This window comes from Aquarana catesbeiana, linkage group LG06, assembly GCF_042186555.1.
Source record: "Aquarana catesbeiana isolate 2022-GZ linkage group LG06, ASM4218655v1, whole genome shotgun sequence".
Taxonomy (NCBI): domain Eukaryota; kingdom Metazoa; phylum Chordata; class Amphibia; order Anura; family Ranidae; genus Aquarana; species Aquarana catesbeiana.
In genome coordinates, this window is record NC_133329.1 from 154,116,903 (window position 1) to 154,143,139 (window position 26,237).

At 45.0% G+C, this 26,237-nt stretch overlaps 1 pseudogene; it reads left to right on the forward strand.

The window, feature by feature from the left end:
• The first annotated feature begins 9,219 nt into the window (after nucleotides 1-9,219).
• Nucleotides 9,220-11,783, forward strand: LOC141147694 (TRMT1-like protein; annotated as a pseudogene).
• The last annotated feature ends 14,454 nt before the right edge of the window (nucleotides 11,784-26,237 follow it).

A 26,237-nucleotide genomic window follows, 5' to 3' on the forward strand; every position in this document is an offset into this window, starting at 1 on the left:
AAACAGCTTGGTAAAATGTTTCAATATGTGGACCCTTCAAATTTGTTGGGTTAAATATAGATGGAGGTTTAAAACCAGTATGTGTGATGTCTGGCTCTTTAAACAGCTGGTAAACGGCATTCCTTTTTTTGCGCTGACAGGGAGAGCCCAAGGACCAAGGTATATCCCTGGGAACTACAGACCAGTTAGCCTAACATCAATAGTATGCAAGCTCTTGGAAGGGATGATATATACAAGATTTTAGTAATGAAAACTGTATCATTAGCAGTAATCAGCATGGATTCATGAAAAATCGTTCTTGCCAAACAACTACTAACCTTCTATGAGGAGGTGAGCTGCCATCTAGATGAAGGAAGGCCCGTAGACGTAGTGTATCTGGATTTGCAAAGGCATTTGATACAGTTCCCCACAAATGTTTACTATACAAGCTAAGGTCTGTCAGCATGGACCAAAGGGTGAGCACCTGGATTGAAAACTGGCTACAAGGGCGAGTTCAGAGGGTAGTGATAAAATGGTACAATGTGGAAAGTGGGGTCCCTCAGGGTTCTGTCCTGGGACCAATCCTATTTAATTTATTCATAAATGATCTGGAGGATGGGATAAACAGCTCAAGCTCAGCAGTATTTATGGACGATACTAAGCTCAGCAGGGCAATAGCTTCTCTGCAGGATGTGGAAACCTTGCAAGAAGATCTGAACAAATTAATGGGTTGGGCAACTACATGGCAAAAGAGGTTTAATGTGGAAAAATGTAAAATAATGCATTTAGGTGGCAAAAACATGAATGCAATCTACTCCCTAGGTGGAGAAGCTCTAGGGGAATCTAGGATGGAAAAGGACCAGGGGGTCCTAGTAGATGACAGACTCAGCAACAGCATGCAATGCCAAGCTGCTGCAAGCAAAGCCAATAGAATATTGGCATGCATTAAAAAGGGAATTAACTCCAGAGATAGTTACATAGTAGGTGAGGTTGAAAAAAGACACAAGTCCATCAAGTCCAACCTATGAAAAAACGATAAAGATAAAACGATAATTCTCCCATTTTCGACAAGACCGGTCTGGCCGCACATGGTGTATGCCGTCTAGTTCTCAGGAAGGATGTGCTGAAAATGGAGAGAGTACAGAGAAGGGCAACAAAGCTAGTAAAGGAATTCAAAAATCTTAGTTATGAGGAAGGATTACAGGCACTGAACTTATGTTCAGGAGAAGAGACGCTTGAGAGGGGATATGATTTTAATGTACAAATACCGTACTGGTGACCCCACAATAGGGATAAAACTTTTCCGCAAAAGGGCATATAAAAAGACTCATGGCCATTTACTAAAATTTAGAGGAAAAGCGATTTAACCGGAAACGGCGTAGAGGGTTCTTTACGGTAAAAGCGGTAAGAATGTGGAACTCTCTTCCACAAGCTGCGGTTTCAGCAGAGAGCATAGATCATTTCAAAAAACTATTAGGCACCTAATCGACTAAATATACAGGGATATACAATGTAATATTGACAATAAAAGCACACACACAGGTTGGACTTGATGGACTTGTGTCTTTTTTTTCAACCTTACCAACTATGTAAGTATGAGATAAAATCTCTTTTCCTGTAGTTGTAAAGAGTGCCCCCTTGTCCTCTGTGATGACCTTAAAGTGAATACCAACACCAAGTTCACTATATGGACCCCTTATGTATTTGTACATGTTGATCATATCCCCTTTATCTCCAGGATGGAATTGTGATCCATTCCATCCTGCCCAGCAGCAGCACAGTTAGGTTTCAGAACAAACCGTGTATGAAGGCATTTCCTATTTGGTTTTGAATAATGCTGTGATCTATGAGGTGGGATTTGGGAGGTTTGGACCCTTCCTGTAGGTGTGACTGGTTGGGATTGAATTGAATGGCAGCTGGTGGTATATTTTTGGGTGGGTGGTGCTGTAGATCAGCCTTTTTCAACCAGGGTGCCCAGAGGTTTGTTTAGGGGTGCCTTGGCAAAATGCCTAAAAATTGATCAAAAATTTGATACAAACCAGCAGGTGGATCAAGCCTGCCCTTTAGTTACAAAGTCACAGGTTTACATTATGCACCATTATGACTAGACACTGGCATCCTAACAACCAATGATGTCATCAGCTGATAAGGAGGATGTCTTTCCTCCACAGCATCCTTGTTTGACCCTCCTCTGCCCCTCTCCATTAGCACTGGGCTCACATTAGCTGACCGATGGAGAGAAATTGAGAGAGAAGAGAAACTTTGGAATACTAGTCAGTACCAGTATGCAAAGGTGTATTTGCTTTGGAAGAATAAATCGCCTCTAACGTTGGTGTCCTATGTGTGTTGCTGCATTATATAACTATTATGCCATGTACACACGGGCGGACTTTTCGACATCAAAGGTCCGACGGTCTTTCCGACGGACTTTTGAACGAACGCACTTGCCTACACACAATCAAAGTCCAACGGATTCGTACGTGATGATGTACGACTGGACTAAAATAAGGAAGTTCATAGCCAGTAGCCAATAGCTGCCCTAGCATTAGTTTTCGTTCGTTGGACTAGCATACAGACAAGCGGATTTTCCGATAGGAACTGGGTCCGGCGGAAAGATTTGAAGCATGTTCCAAATCTAAAGTCCATCTGATTTTCGACCGAAAGTCCGCTGCAGGTCCGATGAAGCCCACAAACGGTCGGATTGTCCGACGGATTCGTCCCGTCGGACCAGTCCTGTAGAAAAGTACGCTCGTGTGTACACGGCATTAGAATAGGTATTTACATTTTAGAATGGGGTGCCTTGAGACTGTCCATAATTTGAAAGAGTGCCTTGGGATTGTCTATAATTTTAAAGGTTTGAGAAACACTGCTCTAGATTTCAAGCAGTTTATGTATCTGTTTGATTAGTCGATGGACCAACAAAGAAAAAAACAGATGCTTTCGTGGCCTGCTTTCGAAATTACCTAGTCTATGGTTGGCTTTATCTGTATAGTGACCTTTACAATAACAGGGTGCTGGGATAGATTCAGTCATGTTTGAGCAGTTCTGGTAATAAGTGCCATGAAACTGAAAAAATCCAGTAGCTTATGGGTATTTGTATATTGGAACTATGTATGTGCAGATAACAAACTGGTCACCCTGCACAAACAAAGAGAGCAGCAGTGACCGGTCTGTAGTCCAGGAATTATTTAATTATGGATTACTGCAGACCAGAAATCTACAGAGCACACTAAGAATACACATGCATACAATTTAAATCCCCCTAAGCCACAATGATGGACATGTAGGGAGAAGGTAGATGTAAAGGTGACAGTGATGGGTATGTAGGGGAAGGTAGGTGTACAGGTGACAGGGGATGTAGGAGGGTAGGGTGTACAGGTGACAGTGATGGGGATGCAGGGGGGAAGTTAGGTGTACAGGTGATAGTGATGGGAATGCAGGAAGAAGGTAGGTGTACAGTAACAGGGGTACTTCTCACTGTCCGCTCCCTACTCAACTTGGCGATGGTTATGAACTCCAGGCGCACTCCTGATTTTGTACTACTTGATGATGGTCTTGGTCCAGACACAGAACAGACATGACACCTTCTTGAACACGGTGACTTTGCCGGTTCTCAGTTTGGAGTCTACAAAGCTCTTCGCCATTACTGTGGTGAGGAGGCTTTGGGGCTACAGAACAGAGTGAGGAGAGGAGAGGTCCGGAGATGTGCCCGGGGTGACTAGATGGGAGAGGAGTTCTCACTTCCCTTAACACTTTGTGTTCCAACAGTCCCAGAGCAGAAGAGCTGACATGGAAGTGCTGAGTCATGCTGCTCGGAACTCTTCTCAGATAATTTGTTGTGTTGCGGGACTACACCTCCCAGCATGACAGTGGCGGGTCGGTCGGCATCATGGTGGCCGTGCGTCTCCTCCCTCCTCCTACTAGGCCAATAGGATCCCTTTTCCTTTGGCCAATCACAAAACAGGTCTTAGGACCCGCTTCCTGATTGGCTGGGAGGAGAATCAGTGTGACAATAGCAAATATTAATTCGCTATTGTCACACAACAGGGTGGGCCCAAGGTGCAGTGCTCTGTGCCCCCAACCCACCCTTTTTTGAAGCCTATTAGAGCCTATGGCTCTCATCACGTGCTTAAAAAAAAAACAAAAAACATTGAAATCCATGCATCCAGCGCCCTGTATGTAGATTAGGGGCCTGATGCATAGATGGGGGGGCCCTGCGCCCCTAATGATCAAGCTGCCACTGCTAATTAGCATGTATTCCATCCCACCCACCATCAGAGCTGTGAAGGAAGTTAGTGTAAATGACGTATCTCAAAGACTACAAAGGGTTGTGTTTTTAGGTTAGAGATGCAGCAGGAACTGGCTGTGGAATAAACTTGGTGTACAGCAGGCTATACAGAATGTCACATGGTACAAAGGCACAACTAAACCCAGAATATTGGCCGATCTGCAGACAACAGAGCAACAGAGGTATGATCTATGCTGGGACTGATCATTCCATTCAGTTCTAGTGAAAAGAAAGTTGGAGTTCAGCTTTAAAGTAACAGGTATCCATATCATAACGGTAACCTAAATGTAAAGATCAGTCTATAAAATATGTGACCATGCATGTGTATGAATTCTCCCATATGAAGAGGGCTGCAAAGCTGGGTTTGTGTTCGGAGTACTGTATCATATTTTTTTTTTTTTTTTTAATATTCTTTAAAGTTTGTGGCAGAATACAAAATATAGTATAGGAATACAAGCATATTTGACTGGTGAGTAACCCTTCTTACGCTCAAGTTTTTTTTTACCATGCCTAGTTACATTTGAGTTTCTTTTAACCTAATGAATATACTCAAATTCAAAATAACCAAAAGGTTGTTAGGACAGTTCATAGAACAGGCCTGAACACATCTTCTCAAAATCCTGTTGCCATGTGCAACAGGTCAACTAACTTGTATAAATTCAGCATCAATTTCTCAGTAGTCGCGTATACAGTTATTTTGTCTTACACACACACGTCATATATGCAGTCCTCGAAGTAGATCTTAAGCATAAGTAATACCACCTTGAGGCCTGGTTCACATTGGTGCGACATACGCTCCAACTTTGGGAGCGCATGGCGTGTACAAATCAATGGTTCCCTATGAGAGCCGTCTTTAACTGGCCCGACACAAGTCTGTCCGACTTTGAAAAAGGTTCCTGTGCTACTTTTGTCCTTTTTCAGGCCATTTAATATCATTAAAGTCAGATCCTTGTCCTAATCATCCGACTTGGTGATTAGAGTAACAGAAAAAGGAATTTATGTCACACTGGGATTGTTTTGATTGGACTATCTCAAAGTCAGAGCAAAATCGTTTCCTGTTCATTCAAGTCGGATGGAAGTAGGACTGCTGTCGCAGGGCTAAGTCGGATGACAGTCGTGTCGTGCCAGTGTTAATGCTTTTAAAAATGAACACAGTATACTTTTACTTTGTTAACCACTTGCCGCCCGCCATATAGCAATATGGCGTCGGCAAAGTGGTTGCGATATCCTGACCGGACGTCATATGACAGGATATCAAGCCGCTACGCGCCCCCGGGGGCCCGCTTTGCGACAATTGCTGTTGCGGTGTGTCAGTCTGATACACCGCAACTCTGATCTAGGTAAAGAGTCTGTCTTAACCACGTGATCAGCCATGTCCAATCACGGCTGATCACGATGTAAACAGGAAGAGCCGTTGATTGGCTTTTCCTCACTCGCGTCTGACAGACGCGAGTAGAGGAGAGCCGATCGGCTGCTCTCCTGATGGGGGGGTGTCTGTGCTGATTGTTTATCAGTGCAGCCCCCCTCAGATGCCCACCCAGGACCACCAAGATGCCGCCAGGACCACCAGGGATGCCAATCAGTGCCCAGGCAGCTGCCAATCTGTGTCATTGAAAAATGCCTGCCAGTGATGCCAATCAGTGAAATCCATTGCCAGCCATCAATGCCGCCTATCAGTGCCACCCATAAGAACCCAGTGCCACCTATCAGTGCCCATCGTCAGTGCCATTTTTATTGGTGCTACCTCATCAGTGCCCCCTTATCAGTGCCCATCAGTGAAGGAGAAAAAAACTTACTTATTTACAAGATTTTATAACAAAAACAAAGAAAAACTTTGTTTTTTTCAAAATTTTCGGTCTTTTTTTATTCGTTTAGCAAAAAATAAAAACCATAGAGGTGATCGAATACCACCAAAAGATAGCTCTATTTGTGTGAATAAAATGATAAAAATTTAGTTTGGGTACAGTGTAACATGACCACGCAATTGTCATTTATAAAAGTGACAGCACTGTAAGCTGAAAATTGGCCTGGGCAGGAAGGTGCGGAAGTGCCCTGTATTGAAGAGGTTAATTTTGTAAAGCAACAACACTAAAGGTGGTTACATTGTTTACAATACAGCCGTGGTGAAAAGTTTGAAGATCAGCACAAATATTAATTTTTTACAAAGTCTGCTGCCTCAGTTTTTATGATTGCAATTATATTGCAATTCAACTGATCATTCTTCATAACATTATGTAGTATATGCAAATTGCCAAGTCCCTCTTTTCTGTGAAAATTAACTTAATCCCATAAACATTTTCACTGCATTGGTGTGAAGAAGCCTTCAGAGTGCCCAAGAAAGTCCAGCAAGCGGCAGGACCATCTCCTATAGTAGATTCACCTGTGGGATTGGGGCACCACCAGTGCAGAGCTTGCTCAGGAATGGCAGCAGGCAGGTGTATGTGCATCTGCATGCACAGTAAGGAGAAGACTTTTGGAGGATGGCCTGGTGTCAAGAAGGGCAGCAAAGAAGCCACTTCTCTCCAGGAAAAACATCAGGGACAGACTGATATTCTGCAAAAGATACAGGGATTGGAATGTTGAGGACTGAGGCAACGTATTGTCTCTGATGAATCCGCTTTGCGATTGGGGCATATGTAAACAAACTTTGTCCAGAGAAGAAAAGGTGAGCTCTACCATCAATCCTGTGTCATGCCAACAGTAAAGCATTCCGAGACCATTCATGTGTGGGATTGCTTCTTAGCCAAGGGAGTGGGCTTGCTCACAATTTTGCCTAAGAACACAGCCACAAATAAAGAATGGTACAAAACATCCTCCAAGAGCAACTTCTCCCAGCCATCCAAGAACAGTTTGGTGATGAACAATGATTTTTACAGCATGATGAAGCACCTTGCCATAAGGCAAAAGTGATAACTAAGTGGCTTGGGGAACAAAACATCAAAATTATGGGTCCATGGCCAAGAAACTCCCCAGACCCTAATCCCATTGAGAACTTGTGGTCAATCCTCAAGAGGCGGGTGAACAAAAAAAACCCCACAAATTCTGAAAAACTCCAAGCATTGATTGTAGAAGAATGGACTGCCATCAGTCAGGGTGTGGCCCAGAAGTTGACTGACAGCATGCCAGGGCGAATTGCAGAGGTCTTGAAAAAGAAGGGTCAACCCTGCAAATATAGACTTTTTGCATAAACTTAATATCATTTTCATTAAAAGCCTTTGACACTTATGAAATGCTTGTAATTATACGCTCTACTTTGTCATCCATTACCTTTATCCACTAACTTACTCACTGCCCAGGAGATTGCTAATCACTTCAAAAATAAGATTGATACAATTCGTCTCCAGCTCTCCACTCTACAGATGTCTCCCTCACTTTACACTCTTATGCCCCGTACACACGATCGGACATTCCGACAACAAAATCCATGGATTTTTTCCGACGGATGTTGGCTCAAACTTGTCTTGCATACACACGGTCACACAAATCTTGTCGGAAATTCCGAACGTCAAAAACGGGTGACGTACAACACGTACGACGAGCCAAGAAAAAGGAAGTTCAATTGCCAGTGCGGCTCTTCTGCTCAATGCTGAGCATGCGTGGAACTTTGTGCGTCGGAATTTATGACAACGGATTTTGTTGTTGGAAAATTTGAGATCCAGATCTCAAATTTTGTATGATGGAAATTCCCATGGAAAATGTCCGATGGAGCCTACACATGGTCGGAAAAGCCGGCAACAAGCTCCCATTTTCCGTCGGAAAATCCGACCGTGTATACAGGGCATTTGTCCTCCTGCACAATCAAAACTCATTTTAACCCAGCTGCTATAGGAGGTCACTAAACTTTTTTCTAATGCTAACCTAACCACCTGCCCCCTAGACCCTGTTCCTTCTCAAATACTACGTTCACCCTTTGACTCTATCCTACACTCTTTAATTCATATCTTCAACCTCTCCCTCTCTACTGGCATCTTCCCCAACCCTCTAAAACATGCACTAGTCACTCCCATACCAAAAAAAGGCCTCACTGGACCCCACCAATCCTAAACAAACAACCTAAGACCCATCTCCTTACTTCTTTTTGCCTCCAAACTCCTTGAATGTTAAGTCTACAACCGACTGAGTGACCACCTCACTGCGAATAACCATCTTGATCCTCTTCAGTCTGGATTTCGTCCACAGCACTCCACATAAACTGCTCTTCTAAGACTCACAAACGACTTACTAACAGCTAAAACCAACGGTCAATATTCCATACTCTTATGCCATGTACACACGAGCAGAATTTCCGTCAGAAAAAACTTGGATGGTTTTTCCAACGAAATTACGCTCAAGCTTGCCTTGCATATACATGGTCACACAAAAGTTCTCTGAACTTTTGACCGTCAAGAACGCGGTGACGTACAACACTACGACGAGCCAAAAGAATAAAGTTCAATGTGTCCGAGCATGCATCAAATTGTTTTCGAGCATACATGATGTTTTGTGTGTCCGAATTGCATACAGACGACTGCATTTTCGGATAGGAACTTTTTCCAACCGAAAAATAGAGAACCTGCTCTCAATCTTTTGCTGGCTGGAATTCTGCCAGCAAAAGTCCAATGGAGCATACACACGGTCGGAATATCTGACCAAAACTCACATCTGACTTTTGCTGGCGGAATTTCTGATCGTGTATACGGGGCATTACTCTTGGACCTCTCCACTGCCGTTGATACAGTTGACCACCCCCTCCTCCTCAAAAAACTCAATTTGGAGTGGTGGAGTACAGAGGAGGCAGAGAAGGACTGTTGTATCTTGCTGGAGTCCAGCTCTTTCCATTGTGACAGACAGAGATCTTCGAAAAGAGGTGTACTTCCAGCTTTGTTGAGTTCTGCTGGAGCTGTACCTGTTGCAGATGGCAATATTCAGGGATCTTCAAGACTTGTGTTTGTCTTACATTCCTTTTTATGTAAATGATGGAGAATCTCAAAGAAGAATCAATACTGGAGCCAGAAGCTACCGCCGAGTGCAATCTCTTACAAAATGATCCAACAGATGAAAAACTTGAATTAAATATCAAGGGGCTTTTCTGAAGAAAAAGGAGAAGGAGAAACCTCAATACACGATAAGCTATGCAACCAGGAGATGGACACTCAGGATGAAGAGCAGAAACCCACAAAACATCCATGAGAGCAGGAGGGCACAGGAAAGCACAAGTCTATTCATAAAGAGTTATCCTACTTTGAGGATTTTGCTAATCAAGCTGATGGTCTGAAGAAGCCATGTCCCCTGTGTCTATTAGACTTATTTAGGTCTTGTCACATCAATAAGCTTCTGAGACACCTGCAGAACCTGCATTGGAAAGTCTCTGTTGAATTTGAAGGCTACAGAATGTGCATTTGTTGTTTGCCCTGCTTGCAAAATATATCACAAAATGAGTTGCCCAGTAAAACTAGTGCTCACTACCATTGTATCATCTGTTCTGCAACTGTCGCTAGAAGAAAGACACATCAAACGCCATGTCAAGTAGGGGGAAACTCAAGTAATGCCCTTAGCCAGTAGTAGACCCAGGAAATTTTACACAAACCGAACACTGAGGAACAAGTTCTTCCGAATTGCAACACACCACAAAAATCCAGAATTTTCTTTAATCCAGTAATGAAGACTAACCGACAGCTGATCTTTTGTGTCATGGTGGTGTTAACAGAAGCACAGAAACCTCTTGAATGTCTGGATGCATTTAGTGCCACAGGCATCATGGGATTACATTGGGTAAAGCACCTTGGTAATTCCGTGAAAGTCACGCTTAATGAGATTAGTGACAGCTCAACCGCTATCATTTGGGAAAACTGTCAACTTAACCAGATGAAGGTGTTAATGAAAAGTGAAGGGAAATCTGAAGCAATGGTCATAGATAAAGATGTGGAAGAATTTGTGAAAACAGTAGAAGTTACACAGATTGATGCCAATGTCCTAATGCATGCACAGTCTTTTGATTTCATACATTTGGGACATTGGGACAACTGTGAATTATTTGGATGCAGCATTTCAAAATATCAGAAACCTGGGTATTGTATCTGTAACCTCAACTAATACTAGATCTCTGTATACCAAAACAAAAATGCCACTATGGTTGCAACATCATTAGGACAGAATGCTTTAATGAGTTGGCAGTGCGGATTTTCCTGGCTGCTATTGCCAGGGCGGCTGTTTGCTGTAATAAAAGCATTGAGGATCTGCTCTCGGTCGCTTTGGAGCATTTTGTCCTGGTGATAGTGTGGGTTCTAAGAGGTCCTCCGCTAGCTGATGAGTCTAAAAATGATTAGTAACCTTATTCATTGCCATTGGTGTGAGGAAAGAATCTTCCAAAAGGATGGAACTATGCTTGAAGAAAATCCATATGAAAGTATGTCTGGAAGATCAGTGGCCTTGCTTGGCCCAATGTGGTCTGGGTCCCTGTTTAAACACAGGCTTTCTGAGAAGAATGCTGTATGAAGCAACATCCCTAGGCATTGGGGAAATCCACACACTGCTAAAGAACCTCATATGTGAATCTAAATGTTCAACTGTCAAATAGTTTTCTGTTCATCCCACTCAGTACAGTCAAGAAGAAAGTGACGTTTTTATTAACGTTTCAGGTGGAGATGTATTGTCAGTCCCTGGTAAAAGAAAACAACAGGACATGAACACAAATGTTCCTAAAGGTCTAATGAATGACACTCGAGCAGAACATTCTCCATTTTATTATAGCATTCACAAACATGCGATTGGTGGATTAAACATACCAAAATTAAATAAAATATTGCAGTATCTCTCAGAAGCTGGATTTCTGGTGAGCCGGACACATTTTGATCCAACAGGAATCCGAACAAATGCTCCATTGGTAACACTTAAAGGGGTTGTAAAGGTAAATTTTTTTTTTTTTTTTTTTTTTTTTTTTTTTTTTTAAATAACAAACATGTTATACTTACCTTCACTGTGCAGCTCGTTCTGCACAGAGTGGCCCCGAACCTGGTCTTCTGGGGTCCCTCGGCGGCTGTTTCAGCTCCTCCCCGCAAGCATTAACCACCTTAATGCGAGCTCCCTCGCATGGTGGTTAGTGCTTGCGGGCGCGCTCCCGTGATACAGCCGGCAGCTTTAGCCGCTCACTGTATCACTCGGCCCCGCCCCCCAGCGCACCGCGTCATTGGATGTGATTGACAGCAGCGCGAGCCAATGGCTGCGCTGCTTCCAATCCATCCACTGTAGCCAATCAGCGGCCAGGGTGAGCGGAGGAATAGATGTCGGGAACGTGAAGCTGACTTTCGAGGCGGCAGGTAAGTAAAACGGGGGGGCTGGGGGCGGCGGTATTGTCAGAAGTTTTTTCACCTTAATGCATAGAATGCATTAAGGTGAAAAAATTTTTACCTTTACAGCCCCTTTTAAAGCAAGTCTTGAGGAGAACAGCTCTCTCTCCCATACTTCACAGTCTAGTAGCTGCAAAGATACCCCAGAGACAATAACTGAAGAGATGGCCTCTGTGTCCGATGTGAAATAGCATCCACATCTTTGAATGAGGAAAGAATCCTTTATTCTTTTAGACTGTTTTCACGCGTAAGACTTATGCCCCGTACACACGGTCGGACTTTGTTCGGACATTCCGACAACAAAATCCTTGGATTTTTTCCGACGGATGTTGGCTCAAACTTGTTTTGCCTACACACGGTCGCACAAAGTTGTCGGAATTTCCGATCGCCAAGAACGCGGTGACGTCAAGCACGTACGACGAGACTAGAAAAGGCCAGTTCAGAACCAAGCGCGGCACCCTTTGGGCTCCTTTTGCTAATCTCGTGTTAGTAAAAGTTTGGTGAGAGACGATTCGCGCTTTTTCAGACTCGTGGCTTTCAGATCGTTTTCTGCCGTTCAGTTTGTGCTTGTGGGTTTGTATCTGCTCTTCAGTGCGTGCAGTCAGTTCGTATTGGAGTTTTCTGTGCGATCTTGTCCGCTCGTTGCTGTTTTTCAGGTCGCTCTTCACAGGCCTTGCTGTTCTTCAGTGCGTTCTGTTACTTCGTTCTGAGCAGCCGACCGTTTTCTAGCCATGTTGCGTATGCGTACTCCTCGTAGAGTTCGTGCTGTGCGGGGGCTTGGTGTTGGGGTCCTGACCTTGACACAAGTCCAGTCCATGAACAGGGTGGGGAGGAGTTCATGGACCAAGAATTGGTTGCTTCAGCATGACCAGTTCTGTCATATGCCTTTGCTCCGTGAGATCCGTGAGAATAATCCTGATGATTTCAGGAACTTTCTCAGGATGACGGACCCCGTATTTCACCGTTGGCTTCGCTGACCCCCTATATCAGCAGGCAGGATACCTGCATGAGGCAAGCCATCACTCCGGAGCAGAGGTTGGTCGCTACCTTGCGGTATTTGGCCACAGGGAGAAGCCTGCAGGACCTCAAGTTCTCGACAGGCATCTCCCCCCAGGCTCTGGGGATCATTATCCCAGAGACCTGTTCTGCCATCATCCAGGTCCTACAGAAGGAGTATATGAAGGTAAGATTTTTATCCTTTTATATCACATTTTATTGTATTGAATGTTTGATAATATATTGTATTTCTTTCCTCATTCCCTAATTACCATGATTGTAATATGCTGTGAATGTCCCCTTTGTCCTCATGCATGCTGGATTTTTATGTAATTATTATTTTAGGTCCTTCATACATATTTGCCCTTCAATAACCTCCCCAGCATGGTGTCTCCTGCCCTATATTCACCTCATGTAGTTACTTAACAATGTATTTTATCAGCTCCATAGTAGTGCTTTACCCCAAACACCCCCTAAAATGTTTTGAAATGTTATTTTTTATTTAAATTCAGGCAGAGGGCCAGAGGCTTTTTTTTGTGGTGTCCCCAAATTTTTTGTAACCCTCCCTCCCCCAACTGCTAAGTCAGCTGATCCCAATTCTCTATCCTCAATCATCTATCTGCTGACTTTGCCAAACCCATACACACTATACCCATCTCTTTAGTGCTCAGATTTATGGATGAATTCCCCAAAGCATGTAGTGCAAGGGCCTGCCTGTATACTTTCCAATGGTACTGTTTAAAGTTCTTGTATCCTATTATGATCTTGATAGGTAATAGCAGAATGTTCAAATGTCCTCAAATGTGTACAGTGTGTATTTATATCTTTGTATTATGACACTTCTTACCTGTCCAGTGGTCTGCCAATAGTGTAACTAAGGAGGGGCTGTTCCAAGTAATACCCTGTATTTAGGCATTCATCTCTCAATGAAGTGAAGAGGGTTACCTGTCCAAGAGTTCCCCCCCCCCTATAATGTTAGAAATGGCCCATGAGAAGGGGGGGGGGGAATATGATAGGTGTACCTTATACTTTGTTGTTGTTAAATTCCCCTTAATAAATGCTATCTGGAGGTTGACCCATAATGTTTGTGTCTAATCTGCTTGCCAGGTTTCTGTGAAAAAATAGTAATGTTTATTGTTTTTTCCTCAACAGTTTCCTTCCACGCCACAGGAATGGCAGACTGTGGCCTCCCACTTTGCCCAGCGGTGGGACTTTCCTAACTGCGGAGGGGCAATTGATGGGAAACACGTCCACATCGTCCCACCACCCAACTCGGGGTCGTACTATTATAATTACAAGGGGTTTAATAGTATAGTGATGTTGGCGGTGGTGTCGGCTAATTACGACTTCTTGTATGTGGACATGGGGAAGAATGGCCGGATGTCCGATGGTGGAGTGATCGCCCAGACGGAGTTCTACAGGCGTCTCCAGAATGGCAGCTTGGACTTGCCACCTCCAGAGGACAATGTTGAAGGTCTCCCATTTGTGTTCGTTGCTGATGAAGCATTTGCGCTGGGGGATCACCTGATGCGGCCATTCCCGATGAGGACCCTCACCCCGGAACAGAGGGTTTTTAATTACCGGCTGGCCAGAGCCCGAAGAGTGGTGGAGAACACATTTGGAATCCTGGCCAGCCGGTTCCAATTATTTATGACACCCATCCATATGGCGGAGTATAAACTGAACCATATAATACTTGGCTGAATGTTTTCGTAGAAAATTATGGAGAACACAGCAGGCAACTATGCTGGCTCAGTTGGGCCTGAGGCCGGAATCCCAAATACATCAACAATGACGGCACTTGAAAGCGGCCGTCCTGGCTTGCCCTCCCTGAATGCCCGTGATGTCCGGTTACGATACCTGGAGTTCTTTGCGGGTAGGGGGGCTATCAATATGCCAGACAATATGTGACACCTTTTTCAAATAAAAAACAACCAAAAGAAATTCTTGGTGGACATTTACTGCTTGTGTTTGTTTTAGCTGACCCTGACAGAAATGTGTTGAGTGCAGAAAATGTCGTGATTGGGTAACCTTATAAAAAACAGTGTTGGCTGGTACTTCCTAAATGCAAAAACACATTTCACTACAAGTGCACTTGCAACTGCACTGAACCTGCACTTGTAGTGCAAAGAGGATTTGCCCTTAGGAAATAACCCCCATTTGTGCATAAAACAACAATTACATCACCCCAAAAGTGTTGTAGTGTTGAGACAATAATCCACACATTCTTGAGTAAGGCACTTTTTTATACCTGCACAATCACATGCGCATTTACCAAAGGTTTTTAAAACAAACCAACATGTTTGTTGTATAACAATGTTTGCAGTAGCATTATGAAAAATCAAAATATCCATTTCAGATAAAACAGGCCTGTGTAAAACCAACAAGAAAGCCAAAAAACTTGAACTTACAAAGTTCACATTAGGTAAAACCTGAAGGCTATATCAGACATCAGTATTTAGGAACTGGGTTTGATATAGCATTCAGATGGGGGGAAATCACCCCTGGAAAAGCCAAATTTGGAAGATGCACACCAATTTACAAATGTCCACATGTGCTATCTGCCATCATGGGGGATCAAGGGACATGTTTGGGGGGAGCAAGCCCTTCCTCAACGCTACTTTATAATTGAGGAAGGGGTTGCCCCCCCAAAACGCGTCCATTGATCTCCCGTGATGGCAGATAGCACATGTTGGCACACTGTGTGCATCCTCCAAATTTGGCTTTTCTAAACATTGAAAAAATTTTGGTACGATAAAACAGGTGATTTTGTGGGGTTTAAATTCGCTCCAAAACATCAATGATGTTATTATTTTTTTTAATAACATCAGTGATTTGTTGATGTATGTTTTGCAATTGGAGATTACACCCCATGATCTCCCCGATGAGTATCTGGGCACTTTCAGATGTAAAGCGTTCTGGATCCCTCACATCACGATCACCTAAAAAGAGATAAAGAACAAAAAAAAAGGTCTCAAAAATCTGCCACCATCCATCTCTTTTACCTGAGCCTGTGGTCGCAGACACTCACCTGTTGTGGTGCCAATCTCCACCACGTCTTCTTCTTCCTCCTGCTCAGCTTCTTGGGTTGGTATTTCCCCTTCTTCCAGAGAGGGGGGGTCTCTGGTCTCCTGGGATGAGGGGTGTCCGAGTCTTTTCTCCCCTATGTAAAACAAAAATGGTATACTTAGCACACAGATATTTGATGGCAGAACTATAGAAATAGGAAACATTGCTTGGAAGTGGGGTACAATTGTCTATTTTAGCCGAGTTCCAAGATGTATATTTTTTATTGCCCTTTGTCAAGCTGCAATACTTTACCTGTTTGGTACAAGCTTCACAGATGGAGACCCCCCTATAGTATACACTGGAGCACCTGTGTGGCCCCCCCTAATAAAAATGGTGTTCTTGTGTCCCACACTAGTGCTCCAGTGTCCAGATGTGAAAACAGCTGCTCAGTGTCCTCTCCTTACACACAATCTAGTTTGCATTTCATTCTAGTAACAAACCCATCTACACAAACAAATATTTGGCATCCAAGTAGGCCCCCAAAAATGTGTGAAAATGCATATGGCCTAAACAATGGTGTTCTAGAGGCCGAAAGAAAAATGTTTGATACGAACGAATAATGTGCCCATGAACATTAAAGTTGACCTTTGTAAACGTTACAACTAATGAAAGCATATGGAGCAGAACGAACGTAATAAAGACAGAAAGAATAAGAACACAGCACAACTACTTACTTTTTTGCAGCACTCTCCGGATCTTTCGGTACTGCTCTGGCTCTCTCAACTTCAGGTCCGACCACCGCTTCCTGAGCTGATCTTTAGACCTTCGTACCCCGAAATTCCGCTCTAGACTCCTGACCACTTTCGCCATGATTTTGGCCTTTCGGATGTTGGGGTTGGGGTAAGGCCCATATTTTCCGTCATAGTCGGACTTCCTCATGATGTCGACCATCTCCAACATCTCCCCAAACGACATATTTGTGGCCTTAAAACGTCTCCTTCTGGATCGGGACGTGCCTGGATCCGCCCTTTCCTCCTCCTCCTCCTCCTCGTTGCTACAATTAGCCCGCACCTGCTGTATGTCCGCCATCATGCTCTTCCCCCACTGCGCCGAACGAAAAGGGGCGGGGAATACACTAGAAAGAACGTCAGGGGCGGGCGGAGTTACACGCATGCGCAGTGTATATAAAGCGTAACACGCGTGCGTATTACGTTTGATCTGTGAGCGGAGGAAGGAGCATTGAACGCGGCGATCGTAAGAACGAAGGTAAGAGACAAACTTGGGCCTATACTGCTTCTATAGATTGAGGCCTATATTGTAACAAGATTAGGAGAGTTTGGTGTGACATTAGGCTTTGTCTTGTGTTGTGTCTTGCAGTGAACATGGATATGGTACTGAAAGATCAGGACTTCATTTCAGTCTTCATAGAGATGCTAAGGGAGCTGCCCTGTCTGTGGGAGATTAAACACCCCCATTACAAGAACCAAGCAAAGAGGAAGGCAGCACTGGAGCAATTGTGTGAAATTGTGAAGCAGGTGATCCCCACGGCAGACATCACTTTTTTAAAGATTTTCATTGGTGGCCTGAGGAGCACATATCTGAGGGAGCGCAATAAAGTCCTGGATTCACAGAGATCCGGAGCAGCAGATGACATCTATGTCCCCAGGATGTTGTACTACGACAGGCTGCACTTTCTGGCAGGCCAGATTGAACCCAGGTCATCACTCTCCAGTCTTCCTTCCACGCTTCCTTCCCCCCCGGCTGAGGCTTCTGACGCCCAACCTGGGCCTTCCAGGCCACATGTGGAGGAGCCCAGATTGAGCCAGGTATAGCATTCCTCTAAATATTTCTGCTTGTCCAATCAATGATGTTAACTAGATGTTAGTTTGGAGTACTAATTTATGATTGTGATTGATGATGCAAAAACTAAAACCATGTCCCTTTTTCATACACAGGGAAGTCTCAGCCAGGAGGTGGCCGGGCCGAGCCGGCTGGCTGATCTGCAGGTCCCTCCATCCCCCCTGGAAACAGAAAGTGGCAGTAGGAGGAGTGCCCTAGAGGAGGCTGCTATCAGATTTTTTTGTAGGGCTACAGAGGTCCTGGGAGCACCCCACACCAGGCAGGAGAACATTGCTGCATTCATAGCATATAAAATGCAGAGGATGGAGGAGGGCCAAAAAGCCATGTGTGAGGCCCTCATATCAGAGGCTCTGGCGAAAGGTGTGAGGGGCCAAATTACACCTCACACACAGCTTTGGGATGGTCCTCCTCCTCCTCCTGCAGGTCCTACTCCTCCTCCAGGTCCTACTCCTCCTCCTGCCACATCTCCAACTGCACAGCCACAGCCCGGAAGGAAGTGTGAAAGGAAGACCAGACAGTGAGGACCCTGGATCCAGTCTGGTCGGCCAAAAGATGCAGCCTCTTGTGGTACCACAGCCTGGGGACACTGATGTCATCTGCTGCTATCCGGATCTCTGTGAATCCCGGACCAGACTGCCCTCCCTTACATATGGACTCTTCAAGCCACCAATTTTGAGGTTTAAGAATTGATGTCTGCCGTGGGGGTCCCAGGCTTCACTAATTTCTCTTGTTGATCCAGTGTTGCCTTCCTCTTTGTTTGGTTCTGAGCCCTTAATAAAGGATTTTTGTTTTGAATTATACTCTCCTATGTGTTTTACTTCAAAAATGATGGTTTGTTTGTGAGGATTCAGGTACATTTCTAATATACAATGTGAAATGAACAAGGGACACCAACAACAAAAAATCTCATGGAGATTAAATAATAAAAGATATCAATGGTGTTGGGGTAACTTGCCACACAAAACACACACAAAAATATTCTGGAGTAAAAATAAAAATAACATTGAACAAAGATCAGCCTTGGAAAAAATCCAAACATTAAAGAAAAAAAAAGGCTTAAAAACAAAAAAAAAAAAAACATAAAAAATATAAAACTGTCAGATGTGACAACTAATAACAATATATTGAGGGAATCCCACTAAAAAAACACAAATAAAACTTTGTGAGAAGTGTGTGTGAATATGAGCAGCAAAACTACTTAATTCTTGTCACATTATAAAGAAGAAGAGAGTGCGCTGTATTAAACCATTTTTTACATTGCAGCGTGACGAAAGTGCTGTATCCATTGCGAACGCTAAGTTTACCAGAACGAGCTGTCCCGTGTCGGAATTTCTTCTGAGCATGCGTCGGAACAGGCCACACACGGTCGGAATTGACGCGATCGGATTTTGTTGTCGGAAAATTTTATCTCCTGCTGTCCAACTTTGTGTGTCGGAAAATCCGATGGAAAATGTCCGATGGCGCCCACACACGGTCGGAATTTCCGACAACACGCTCCGATCGGACATTGTCCATTGGAAAATCCGACCGTGTGTACGGGGCATAAGTGATGCAACTTTCATACTTGCTCTTGTTGCTGGTTTTCATTTAGACCAGCCTATTATCCAACAAAGCTGACAATAATAAATAATTATTTAAAAAAAACAAAAAAACTCAATTTGCTTGGTCTCCATGGCTGCTCTCTGTGTTGGTTCAAATCTTACCTATCTCACAGCACCTTCAGTGTCACTTACAATTTCACTCCTGCTCTCCAACTCCTCTTACCCTTGGGATCCCCCGAGGTTCTGTCCTTGGACATCTACTATTCTTGATCTACACGTCCTCCCTGGGTCAGCTGATAGCCTCCCATAGCTTACGCTACCATTTATATGCCGATGACACCCAAGTCTATCTCTCTACTCTTTAGCTCACCCCATCAGTCTCCTCACGCATCACTGATTTACTAACAGACATATCAGCCTGGATGTCACAGCACTTCCTTAAACTGAATCTATCTAAAACCGAGCTCATAATATTCCCCCCACAGGCCCCTTCCCCTGACTTCTCTGTCAAGATCAATGGCACAACTTTCAGTCCATCCCCACATGCCAGGGTGCTAGGGGTAACCCTAGACTCTGAACTATCCTTTCAGGCCCACATCCAATCCCTGTCCAAATCATGCCGCCTTAGCCTCCACAACATCTCTAGAATATGTCCCTTTTTAACCAAGCTTGTAATTCACTCCCTGGTTATCTCTCGCCTTGACTACTGCAACTCCCTCCTCATTGGATTACCTTTACATACACCATACCCCCTTCAGTCCATAATAAATGCTGCTGCAAGAATCATCCACCTTACCAACCGTTCAGTGTCCTCCACCCCTCTCTGGCATTCCCCCCACTAGCTTCCACTTACCCAACGAATAAGATTCAAAGTACTAACAATAATTTACAAATCCATCCACAAAGCCATTCTTTGGAACTCCCTACCCTAGTCTGTCTGAATACCCCTTAATCTATCCATCTTTAGATAATCCCTGAAAACCCTTCTCTTTAACCGGTTCCCGACCCGCGCACGCCGATGTACGTCGGCAGAATGGCACGGCTGGACAAATGGGCATACCTGTACGTTCCATTTGAATTCCCCACCGTGCCATTGCATGCGCGCCGGCCGGGAGCTCCGTGAGTCGGGTCGCGGGTCCCGCGGACTCGATCGACGCGGGGATACCCGCGATTGCCTCACGGAGAGGACGAACGGGGAGATGCCGTTGTAAACAGCATCTCCCCGTTCTGCCTAGTGACAAGTGTCACTCGATCTCTGCTCCCTGTCATTGGAGCAGAGATCAGTGACGTCACACACAGAGCCCATCCCCCTACAGTTAGTAATCACTCCCCTAGGACATACTTAACCCCTCCCCGCCCCCTAGTGGTTAACCCCTTCACTGCCAGTGTCATTTACACAGTAATCAGTGCATTTTTAATCGCACTGATCGCTGTATAAATGACAATGGTCCCAAAAATGTGTCAAAAATGTCCGACAATGTCCGCCATAACGTCGCAGTCACAATAAAAATCGCTGATTGCCGCCATTACTAATAAAAAAAAATAAATAATTAATAAAAATGCCATAAAACTATCCCCTATTTAGTAAACGCTATAACGTTTGCGCAAACCAATTAAACGCTTATTGCGATTTTTTTTTTTACTAAAAATATGTAGAAGAATATGATTGGCCTAAACTGAGGAAAAAAAAAATTTTTTTTATCTATTTTTTGGGGATATTTATTATAGCAAAATGTAAAAAATAATGCGTTTTTTTCAAAATTGTCGCTCTTATTTTGTTTATAGCGCAAAAAATAAAAATCGCAGAGGCAATCAAATACCACCAAAAGAAAGCTCTATTTGTGGGGAAAAAAAGGACGTCAATTTTGTTTGGGAGCCACGTCGCACGACCGCGCAATTGTCAGTTAAAGCGACGCAGTGCCGAATCGCAAAAAACGCTCTGGTCAGGAAGGGGGTAAAATCTTCCGGGGCTGAAGCCATTAAAGACGCCTATAACGCTTCTAACTAATACACTGTTTTACGTTCTCCATCAGCTCATTCCCCACAGCTATTACTTTTTGTATCAATTGACCTTCCCTCTTAGATTGTAAGCTCTAACGTGCAGGGCCCTCTGATTCCTCTTGTACCAAATTGTAATGTAACAGGAATGTCTGCTTTTGTTAAGTGCTGTGCTAACTGTTGGCTTGATATAAATCCTGTATAATAATAATATAATAATAATAGTAATATCTGAAAAAAAGATCTAAAAATACTGAAGCAGCAGACTTTGTGAAAATTAATATTTGTGTCATTCTCAAAACTTTTGGCCATGGCTGTCACTGGACATGAAATATGAACAAAACATATCCCTCTTTACTGTGTACTGTTTCAATCCAGAGCACTAAGTGTCATCTCTCCTGCTGTCTTGTTCCTCTGCTATCGACTTGAGTCACTTCTAACAAGTTTTCCTGATGCCAAGAAAGAAGGTGACAGGGAAGGAAGCTCCAGCAACACAGCCTGTGATTGACAGCCTCAACTCTGTTCCTGTGTGCTGTGTGAAGGGGATGTGTCCTCTCCCTCCAATCACCTCTCAGACTTCTTCTCACTGAGATCTGCGGAGTGCAACTTCAGCTCCCCACTCTCTGCTTTCTAAAAGCTTAGACAAGCTGTATAAATTCTGCATTTTGAACAGCTGTAGAGAAGAGAACTGCAGATAAACGGGTACAGCTTACATAGGGAGATTTGTTTAATCTCTGTGTATCACCTACAATTAGTCGTTTCACTGGGTATATGTAAGGGTTTACAACCACTTTACCATAGCTAGAATATCCCTTGTGTTTTTTTTTTTTTTTTTGATAATGGATTAAAATTGGACTTTAGTCAACCTATGTCTTACTCCTGTCCTGGGGAATATACAGAGGTGGCGATATCAAAAGTCTTTGAAAAACTAGTGATCCTGTTGCTGGCAGAATCTTACCTGTGATATAATTGCTAGAGAGCCAAAAGATGAGTACAAATGTGGTGCTGGACGTAAATTGACACTTGGGTTTGGCTGATCTGCAAAACTGGCCTCCCCCAAGAAGTGGGGGTCACTAAATTGTCCAAGTTTAGTTGAGCCAAAATGAGCACCAAATACCTTAGGACATTTTTTTTTTAATTTCTACACGTATCAACAAGAAAATGTGTGATCTCAAAATACATTGGCTGCCTTCTTGTTGCCACCTTTAAAAAAATAGGCACATATAGGCATATTGTTTGGCGCTCATTTTGGCTCAACTACTCTAGGATCGCTACAGAGGGCAAAGAAAGCACCTGCTTCCACTGCTTTGCTCCTTGTTGGCTGAACCAGTAATAATAATATCTTGGCTGCTTGTAGAAACTTCCACCACTGTCTCCAAGGTAGGTTGAAAATTCCTCACTACTTAATTGTCTATATGCTTTATAACACTATATCATTAATTTGAGTTCTTCCTGCAAAGAACACATTCTAGCAGCTGACTTCTAGGGCCTGACCGAGGCCTGTGGGTTGTTTTTCGATGGTTATCATACTTTTTGGTCAAGTAACTTTGCCAAAGAGGAAGCAATGGTATGCAGCCCCAGCTGGTTTGCTTGTTAAATTTCAAGCAGAAACCTATTTTCAGGTATTGAATTATGATTCATACACTTGTGGTTTGTAGCTGGTATGCTGGGAGTTTTTGTGGTATTCACTACTGCTGATCAGTGTCTCCTATGGTGTTGCTGATCTTTTTAGGATTCCCAGCTTAGGATCTACTTCTTCTATCTTTTCAGCTACAGTGGATATAAAAAGTCTACACGGGGGCATGACCGTAAGCCAGCCTGGACGGATGTGTAGACTGAGAGCTCCTCTCCAGCCCGCAGCTACCAGGCACAAAACCCAGGGAATCTGCATCCATCCATGGGTGGCTCGCAGACCACCCGATCCTCCTCAGCCAGGGGATCGTCTCAACACCCGCCACGCTCCTCCGCGTCTTTCAGGGACTATTTTAAAGTGCCAGACATGCCGCCGGGCGGGGGGGGACAAGATGGCGCCCCTCACTTCCATCACTGCAGAGACAAATCTCCACAGGACAACTGGACGGCCCAGATCCCGGACCCGAGCTGTGAGGGACCCCCGCAAGTGGCGAGTTACTCCCAGTGAGCTCTCCCTTCCCCTGTCACGCTGCACATGGAGCAGGCCGAGGCCTATACCCAGCATCCATCCCCCTACACCCAGTGCACAGATACATACTCCAGACTGCTCCGGGCGGCATCCGATCACGGCCTACAGGAAGGTAGTCCTGTCTTCCCTACCCCCTCATATGGTGCAGAGGAGTTTCTGGCCCCACACACTCCCAGGCCTACCCGGAACCAGCAGAAGGGAGTAGGCCTCACTACTCTGACAGGCCTGCCCAGGCCTCTCCCAAGGCCCAAAGGCAAAGTCACGCTCCTGGGACAATAGCTTCACTAGGGACCATGTGGAGACCCCCCCTCCTATGCCCAAATGACGAGTGCCCGTGCCCAGCCACAATGGGGGAGCCCGGCTCTACAGGCCTCCCACACTGCAAGCTGGTCTGAGCCATGGGACTCTCCACGGCAGCCTACCCCCCATGGCCACGCTACATCATCAGAGGACTCTCACCAACAGCCCTCACCCTTTCATCCCCACTCACACCGGGCCGAGGTAGTCAACCCCCCCCCTACCATGGCAGTCCTATCTGCAGGCCATCCCAACAAAGGAGGATTTCAAGCAACTCATAGAAGTTATAAAATCTACCTGCCGGGCCGAAATTCAGGCCCTCCACACTGGCCTCAAACATCTTGCTGACAGAGTGGCGGAAAAAGAGATACAGGAGACTAAGCTAGCAGTACACTGTACCCAAATTCAGGGCTCAGACCACCGCATGTTGAGAGACATGCAACTCTATGTCAAGGACCAGGACAACAGGGGGCGCCGGAATAACATTCACGTACGAGGCCTGCCTGAAGCAGAGGAAGTAGAAGACCTACAGGCCTCCCTTCAGGCCCTGTTTAACAACCTATTGGGGGAATCCGCAGACAAACATATCGAGATGGACAGAGCCCACCAAGCCCTCAGACCTAAAGGCCCCGCTTCTAAACCACGTGACGTCATCTGCTGGGTACACTCCTATCCATTGAAAAAGGACATCATGCGTGAAGCCCGCTCCATCCGCAAATTGGTCTCTGACAGTAACCAAATACAGATCCTGGATCACGCTTCAGAAACGGTGGCTGCTGCAACCCCTTCTCCATACCTTACAAGACAAGGACATTATCTATAGATGGGGATATCACTTCAGCCTGACTGCGAAACACCAGGGGAAGTCTTCTACTCTACGCTACCCAGAAGATCTACACGCCTTCTGCTACACCCTAGGCATCCCCATCCCTCAGTTACCAGAATGGGATTTGGTGGCCACTCCGCCCCCCCGCCAAACGATCTAGGGGACCGGACCCTTCCCGTAAATCTCCTAAACACAGGAATACCTGATCCCACTGGACAGCAGACCCCCGGGACTCGGTCCACACCTTTTCTCATTTTTCATGTTTTTTTTTTTTTTCTCCTGTCCATGAGCTACTCCACGCTCCTCCTTAGCACCACTCCCTGGTTGCCTTTGCTTCACCCCTGATTCGCACCATGGGCAAGTCTCGGCTGAGACACCGAAGAGGTTGACTTCCTGATTACCAACCCCCCCTTGGTTTACCATCCAAAGTTCCTCCCCCAACGCCCCTATATTTGAGTTGTTTTCTTACACCCATGTGCCCCCCTGACCTATATTTTTTGGATTCCCTGGTCGGGAGGACTTACAGGAACTATACGGGCCCTGTGATTCTACGGGTCAACAGGGCCTGCTTGATGAAGATTGTTATATTAGCTGTGTGTTTTCTCGCTCTAACCCTTTTTTTCCTCTCTAGATTCTTTTCCCTCTCTTTGTCTCAGACCGGTACTCCACGGAGACTTCGACGGCTGCCGGATCTCCACCCATTGATGCCACGCTTCCAGACCCAGATCCACCAACTACAGACTCAGCTAAGTATAGATGTAGCTAACCTTACCTTACACAATGGCTAAGATTATGTCCCTAAATGTCCACGGCCTAAACTCTAACAAGAAAAGACACTTGGGAGTTTAAACAGTCAGGAGCGGACGTCATCATGATCCATGAAACCAACTTTAACAAGGGGGACTCCTTTACATTTGCTTCTAGACATTACCCCCAAATCTACCAGGCCTTTAACCCAAGTAAAAGAGCGGGTATCGCTATACTATTTAAAAGGGGATCCCCATTCACCTGCTCTGCCACCTATCTGGATCCGCAAGGTCACTACATCATTCTCTGCGGTCACTGGCAGACGCAAGATGTCACTTTCTGCGTCCTGTACGCCCCGAACACTTGCCAACATCGTTTCCTAGCTAAGGTCCTCACTTGCTTCTCTCGAACGCCCTGCGATTTCCTTGTAATCGGGGGAGACTTCATTCTTTAACACTCTGTGGCGAGTCCCCTCACAAACCCCAGCCCTGAGGGACTCTAAGCTCTTTCGCCAACTCACTAGAAAACATGCTCTCTTTGACGCCTGGAGGGCTCTCCGCTCAGGCGATCGCCAGTATACCTTCTACTCGGCCCCTCATCATACCCACTTGCGTATAGACTACCTATTTGTTAACAACAACATGCTCTGCATCACCGACTCCGCACAGATACTCCCCATCTCCTGATCCGACCATGCCCCCGTTACGATAACGCTGAACCTCAGCATTCCCCTATGTAGACCATACAATTGGCGGATGAACTACTTCCTTTTGCAGCACGTCCCCTCCCGAACTGAGCTGGAATCCACCCTAAAATATTATTTTACCGAAAATGACCGGACGCATCCCTTACCACTCTCTGGGCCGCCCATAAGACGGTCCTTAGGGGTGACTGCCTTGCCCTCTCCTTTGCTCTTAAGAAAGATGCTGAAGCCGCCAAGTTACAGGCCGAAACGCAACTTAACGCCCTGGAGGCCCTGCTGCAATCTTCCCCATCCCTATCACTCCTTAAACAAATCACTTGCATACGGTCCACACTCAGGGAACTTGTGATAGGTCAGGTAGAAAAAGCACTGATTAGACTGAAGCAGCTATATTATGATAAGGGCAACGAGGCGCAAGCCCTACTGGGCAGGAAACCGGCTGATTGAATGCTTACCGCCACTCCACACCAAGTTAAGAACAGATCAGGTGACCTGTTCCATCCCCAG